This window comes from Microtus oregoni, unplaced genomic scaffold (assembly GCF_018167655.1).
Source record: "Microtus oregoni isolate MIOR12 unplaced genomic scaffold, Mior012 000005F_ref0000423, whole genome shotgun sequence".
Taxonomy (NCBI): Eukaryota; Metazoa; Chordata; class Mammalia; order Rodentia; family Cricetidae; genus Microtus; species Microtus oregoni.
In genome coordinates this window covers 37,222,413-37,229,579 of record NW_024543064.1, presented here as the reverse complement: position 1 = coordinate 37,229,579, position 7,167 = coordinate 37,222,413, and the positions used below count along the sequence as shown (strand labels likewise).

General features: G+C 37.1%; 1 pseudogene; it reads left to right on the top strand.

Moving 5' to 3' along the window:
- Positions 1-2,625: 2,625 nt before the first annotated feature.
- LOC121447866 overlaps positions 2,626-7,167 on the top strand; it is a 30,723-nt pseudogene continuing 26,181 nt past the window's right edge.

The window sequence follows — 7,167 nt, the reverse complement described above, 5'->3', positions numbered from 1 at the left end:
AAAAATACATTCATCATAGTTTTTTATTCAGCACTCAGTATATGACAGGGGCGGATCAGATTTTGTTTTGTTTCTTCCCTAGGCGAGGCAAGTCTTGCTAGGACTTGAGTAATACCAGTCACAGTCACTGAGCGAAACAAAGATTTCATTCGTGGGTTGATATACCAGCCCCTTAGGAATTTCCCTGGGAAAGAGACCTAAGTATCAATCAAGCTTGTGGAATCATGGGGCCGGACTTTCAGTGTAGGAGAGGAAAAGATGGATGTCAGTTTACCTGATCTCTGTCTAACTCTGGCATGCTTGCTGACTTCAGTAAAACTGCTGGAGCATTACCAAAATCTCAGGTGACTCAACTCATGCATTCATAGGGAAAACAGAAAGCTGATTTGGGATCGTCAGGCTCAGGTAAGTTAGGGGATTTAATAATATTTTAGACTATGGTTCTATCTTCACAGATCATTTCTCTACCTTTTCTACTTCCTTGTGCCTCTTGGGAGGAATATTCTCCCCCTATAAACAAGTTTCAAAGACTCAGTAAGGAGTATATTTAAGGATTAGTAAATCTTGTTGTTAAGAAGGATGACAACAATGAGGACACTAAGAGAGACATACACAGATCTAATCTGCATGGGAAGTAGAAAAAGACAAGATATCCTGAGTAAATTGGGAGCATGGGGATTTTAGGAGAGGGTTGTAGGGGAGGGAAGACGCAGAGAGGGGATCAGAGAAAAATGTAGAGCTCGATAAAATCAATAAAAATATAAATAAAATATCCTACTGGAAAAAGAGGATGAGGAGTTAGTGCCTTCTAGGGAAGAAAACTCCCGTTTTCTTTATGGATCAGCTGAATATATTTCTGTAACATTCAATATTAGTGGCTCTTGAGATCAGGTTCTCAAATGTCGTTAGAGAAGAAAATATATTCCTAAGACTATGATTTCTCAGCCACATAAAGTGAGACTTGTGCCCATCCCATGTTCTTCTCAACCATAATAACTATTTGATTTATAATAAACAAAGTCAGAAGAGCATAGAATATGTGAGTTGCCCCTATTAAATTTTTACATTGTGTTTAAAAACTCAATTTCTAAAATAGACTAGCACAGAAAATACTTCATATTTTCAGTCATACGAGGAAATTTACAAGGTTAATTTCCTAGAAATAGTTCCATAAATAAGACTGGAACCGTGGAATTAATGGGCATGTTAATGTAAAGGGGGGAATTTTCTAAAGGCTCCACACCTATATAAGGAGCTACAGGCAACTGATGACTTTTGGGAGAAGGAGAGTTAGGCTTCCCCAGGAATGAGACCTGTTACTGGTTTTCCAGTGCAGTGGTCAGTCTTGAAGTCACACACTCAAACCTTAAAGAAATGACTCTGTATGCTCTGTGTGTGTGAGTGTGTGTGTGTGTATCACAATACATACATGCATATACATACACATATATGCATATTTACACATGTATATATGTATATTCACATGTACATAAGTGTGTGTGCATATGTAACAGTAGAAATAGAGGCTTATGGCTAGAGAGCGATGATGTGAGAGAAGCTGGAGGGAGGGGTGAGGGATAGCACTATAATTCTATCTCAAATATAAAATATTTTTTGAAAGTTGATCTCATAGCAGAGAGCAGAATCATTGTCATTAGACTTTGGAAAGGGGAAGGAGATGGGGAAGTGAGAGACACATGATCTTTTAAAAATGCATGAATATACAATTATCTAGGAGAAATACTTCTAGTGAGGCAACTGTGATTATCTGCACAGGACTGGGGCCACCATTTGACACTGTGGAAAGGGAGAAAGAGGGAGAAACTCACAAGCCCTCATCCCACTCTGAGGCTTCTTAGGAAGCTAATCATTGCTGGGGAGGGGACGGTGCACTCTTTCAGTGGTGTAGCCACCTGTGAGCCATGTTAATTGAACTCAAATTACAATAAAAAATTAAAGAGATGTGGTATTATAAGGGAGAGCAGTTGGAAAGAGAAAGGTTAGTGGGACTAGGAGGCCCGTGAGAGGGCAATGGCAGTGAATATAAAGTATATACATGTATGCAAGTGTCACAAAGGCACCCGTTATTTGTAATTAATATGTAATTAAATTTAAAAAAGACAGCTGGAGAGATGGATCAGTAACTAAGAGTACTTTTTGCTCTTGCAGAGAACAGGTTTAGTTCTGACATCCGTATCATTGTTCACAACCATTTCTTCCTCCAGATTCTGGAGATCAGATAAACTCTTCTGAACTCTGTGGGCCCTAGGAATGCAAGTGGGGCATACATATATGCAGGTAAAACACACACGCACACACACACACACACACACACACACACAAAATAAATTTAGAAAAAGAATGTAAAACACATTATATATAATATATTATTATATATATTATATATAAATATTTTATTTTGTTCATTCAAAATCATGGAAGGATATATCATAAAATTTTGATTTTTTTTAAATAACATACTTAGTATTTTGGCCTTGATCTAGCAGCCAAATGTGATAGATTTTTGTTTATCATACACACATCAAGCAAGATAGTAGAATTATAGAGAAATTGGAATTTGATGGAAAGTTATCCTTTCATCCACTATGTTTCATCACAGGTGTAATGGGAGCTACAGGAGGACTTGCTGTTGCACACTGTGTTGCCTTGTACCTCCTACCGACGGTAGCGCTGCGTTCAGGTATGACTCTCTCACTTGTGCTTATGAGCATCGGCAATGTCAAGCATGCCAAAAAAAAAAAAAATCAAGGCATGGTACAAAGAACAGGGCATTTAAATCATTATTCCTAAAGACGGAATGTAGCAATTAAGTGAAGACAGTTGCAAGAGTATCCAGCTTAGAGGAACAAGCAATTATGTCCAATCAGCACATATTCTTTACTTGTTTTTTTTTTTTCAGCTTCCAGGAAGAAAATACAATGATAGCGATTGAATACTTGTCTTGAGGACTCAATAGTCATACTGAATGCACATCACTTACATATCACTTTTACACTGAGAAATTGATAACAGCAGTTACATATTAAAATCCATGCAAGCTAAGAATAGAGTAGGGGGGAAAGATGAGGGAAGATGAAGCAAGCTAGGGAAATGAGAATTTGACTTTGTAGGGGCATCTGGGCAAAGCAGAACTAAATACAGATTACTTGAAGACATTACAAAAAGACTTAGACAATGAATTATATAAAAGATGTAAAATATTACAGAAAATGCTGATTGTCCAATGATAAATTTTCATTGATGCACATTTATTTGGGGTAGAACTGAATTAGATTCATTCTTGGTACCAGAAGCGTTGTCGAATGACAAGAAATTTCCAGTTGTCTCTTTGTCTCCTCCATTATTGGGTGAATTCATTAGCTTACCTTCCTAAATGCATAAAGCAACTTTAGTAATCTCCTACTCTACTGGGTTTCCATACGGCCTCTGAAATGGGCCTGTTTTGGCTGTCCCTCCCTGTATTACACCCTTTTCCTTCCTCTTCCCATTTGATCTTCCTATTGCATGTCTGTCCATTTCCAGATACATATTTTATTTTCTCTTCTGAAGGATGTCCATCCCTCCTAACTCCTTCCTTACTTTGTACCTAACCTCTCTGTGTGGTTATATAGATTGTAGCTTTCTTATTGAAGACTTAAATCTAAAATCCACATGTAAGTCAATACATACTATATTAGTCTTTCTTGAACTGGATTACCTCACACAAAATGATTTTTTCATAGCTTCATCCATTTACCTGTGAACTTCATTTCACATTTTAAATGGATGAATAATAATTTCACTAAGTAAATGTACATTTTCTTTATCCATTAATGCACTGAAAAACAACTAGGCTGTTTGCATTTTTTCAATCGTAGGAATAGAAGTGCAATTAATATCATTGAACAAGTGTCTCTGTATTAGGATAAAGCATCCTTTGGGTATATATTCAAGAGTATAATAGTTAGATCTTTGGGTAGACCTATTCCCAGCTTCCTGAGAAATGACCACATGAATTTCTTTTGTGACGGTACAACTTTAAACTCTCATTAGCAACGGATGTTTGTGCCTCTTATTTCATATTATCACTAGTAAAAGCCATCATTTCTTTTATTGACAATGGTAAAAAAAAAGGGGGGGTATAAGATGAAATCTCAATGTATTTTTGGTTTGCATTTCCCTGGTGGCTAAAGATGGTGAACAATTCTTTAAATGTTTCACAGCTATTTGCGTGTTTTCCTTGAGAATTTTCTGTCTAGATCTTAACCCCATTTTTAGATGGCTTATTTGTTTTCTTGATGCCTAGATTTTTAACTTCTTTATATATTTTAGATATTAATCCTCTCTCAAATGTGTAGTTGGTAAGAAATCTTTGTCCATGTGATACTGCCCTTTACTGTGCATAGTTTTTCAGTTTCATTAGGTCCCACTTATTATATGTTGTTCTAGGTTCCTGTGCTAATTGTCTTCTGTTCAGAAAGTCTTCTCCTATGCTAATGAGTTCATGATATTCCTCACTTTCTCTTCTATCAGATTCAATGTATCTGGTGGACTTATGTTAATATACTTTATACATTCAGAGTTAAGTTTTGTGCTGAGTGATAAGAATGGATCTATTTTCAATTTTTTTGTGCAGTCATACAGTTTGACCAGTACCATTTGTTAAAGATGATGTCTTTTTCCAGTGTGTATTTATGGCTTATTTTTCATAAAAATAGGTGTGTGAACTACTTATGTCTTGATCTCCAATTTAATTCTAGTGATAAATGTGTTGGTTTTGATTCAGTACAATGTTGTTTTTGTTACTATATCTCTGTAGTACACTTGAGAGAGAGTGGTGACATTTCCAGCAGTTTGTTCTTGTTCAATAGAGTTTTAGATATCCTAGGATTTATGTTTCCATATGTACCTGAAAATTGTTCTTCAAGATAGATGCCAAGAGGTTTTGGAATTCTGTTGGGAATTTAATTGAATATAGGGGTTGCTTTTGTTAGAATAGCCATCTTTACTATGTTACTTCTACCAATCCATGTACATGGTAGACCCTCCCATCTTCTGATATCTTCCCTGGTGTCTTTCTTCAATGTCCCTAGAGCTGCCATGTGATTTCTCTCCAGCTTCCTCCAAGAATCATCTGGGGAGTTGCATGGTCATTAAATCTGGACTTTTAATTTGGCCTGGTCTGACTTATTGTATTAGCAGAGAAACCTAGTACAACAGATTTCAAAATTATCAGAGGCCACAACAGTTGGTCTGCTACAAAGTAGGAAGGGAGCCTGGGGGATTGGAATTGGAAGAAAAAAGGTGAAGTAAAGATCTCCTAACTGATTCCCTTGAAGTGGTTTCCAGGGATTTCCTAAGGGAGTTGGTGGCTGAGACAAAGAGATTTTTATTTTCACTTAGGTTTCAGGTGGAAAAATAAATCTAATATTTAGTATATCATATTCATGTTAATAGGTAAGGCTGGATATCTTTCAAAAAATGTTTCTTTTAATTTGAAGTGATGATGATGATCTAAACCCTTATTTTCTTTTCATTACTAGTTATTTGTTCCTTGTTTTTTTATTCATTAAATTTGTCCTCTAATAATTTTATACATGTCTATAATACATTCTGGCTTCCCAACCCCACCTTTTCTTATTGTCCTCCATACCTTTGTCAAATAATCCTCTTTTCTACAGATCACATACCCATGTTTGTGTTTTATGTTTTGTGGGAGTTTTTTGTTTGTTTGTTTGTTTGTTTGTTTGTTTTGTCTTGTGACCTCCTTAATGTCATCAGGGTGAGCTCATCAATGGGTACACATCTGAAGCTAATAACCTTTCCACCCCAAATCTTTCAATTGCCAAAAGTTCAGGAGTATGTGGGGGAAGAGCTACATGAGCCCATCCTGTACCCATGACCAGAAGTTGACAGGTCCTGTCTTGTACAGGCCCAGGGTAGGCAAACGCAGCTGCTGTGTACCCATGATTGCAATGACTAAGTTGAACCCAGACAATATCATTTCAGCACTCTTCTCTTTGTCTTCTAAACATTACACTTTTTTCTATCTTCTAAAACATTGCCTGGATTTAGGGAGGGAGTATATTTCTCTGTGGTATAAACTTAGCTGTTTGGGAATCAGTTTGACACTGTATCATCAATTTAGTCAAACCACAATAACAAGTTACCCCTAGGACATCTGACCTTCCCAACCATAAATGGTTGGCCAAATTTACAGTATCAGGATTGAAATCCCTCTTAAAGAGCAGGGTTTGAATCCAACTGGAGTTGCTGTCTCAGATCACTCCCTTCAGATCACCTCAATACTTTCCCCTCCTTTGTTATGTCTTCTTTTTCCTGAGTCCAATTATTGCTATCAACATGCACATGAGTGTGAGGTCATCCACCCATGGTAGAATGGACAACCTGCTAGCAGCCACATCCTAAAGAAAATGGTTTCCCCTCCCCCAGCAGCTATCATTTCCAAAGAAGTTTCTCTGGTAGTGGTGGGGTCTCACTGACTTGAATACTGACTGGCTTAACCTTCTATAGTTCTCCTGCTGGCAATAATAGCTACTATAATTCATGAGTGCAATAGCCATGTTGGGCCCGAATTTACAACACATTTCCCCATCCTTCAACTCCTACATCCATTCTTTCTATTTCTACCATTCAACCATGTTCCCTAGCTTTCAAGAGCATTGATATAAATGCTTTATTTGGAGTTGATCTCTAAACAGTCACATATTCTCAGCACTTTGGCCAGTTATAAATCTCTTAATTGACTGCTGCCCTGGAGAAAGATTGTTCTTTAACCAAGACTGAAAGCAGCATTAATCTATGCTTATAAATGTAAAAATGGTAGTAATTTGCCTATGATCTGTGACCTCCCCAGTCATAGTTTTGACCATGTTCATAGTACCAGACATTGTATTCTCTTTTGTGATGCAGGTTTCAAAACCAATAAGGAAATGATGGTTATCCTCATAAACATTCCTGTCACTATTGCACAGGTAGGTGCATCTTGCTTGACTCAGTATTGAGACATGCAGTTTCCACTATTCAGTAGGTCCATTGACGAATTTTCTCCCTAGTAGCTTCATAGATTCTATCACTGTGAAAGCTATCTAGCTTGGAGAAAACATCCAGGTCAGTTCCAGTTTGATTTCTCTTTGCTCTTCAATC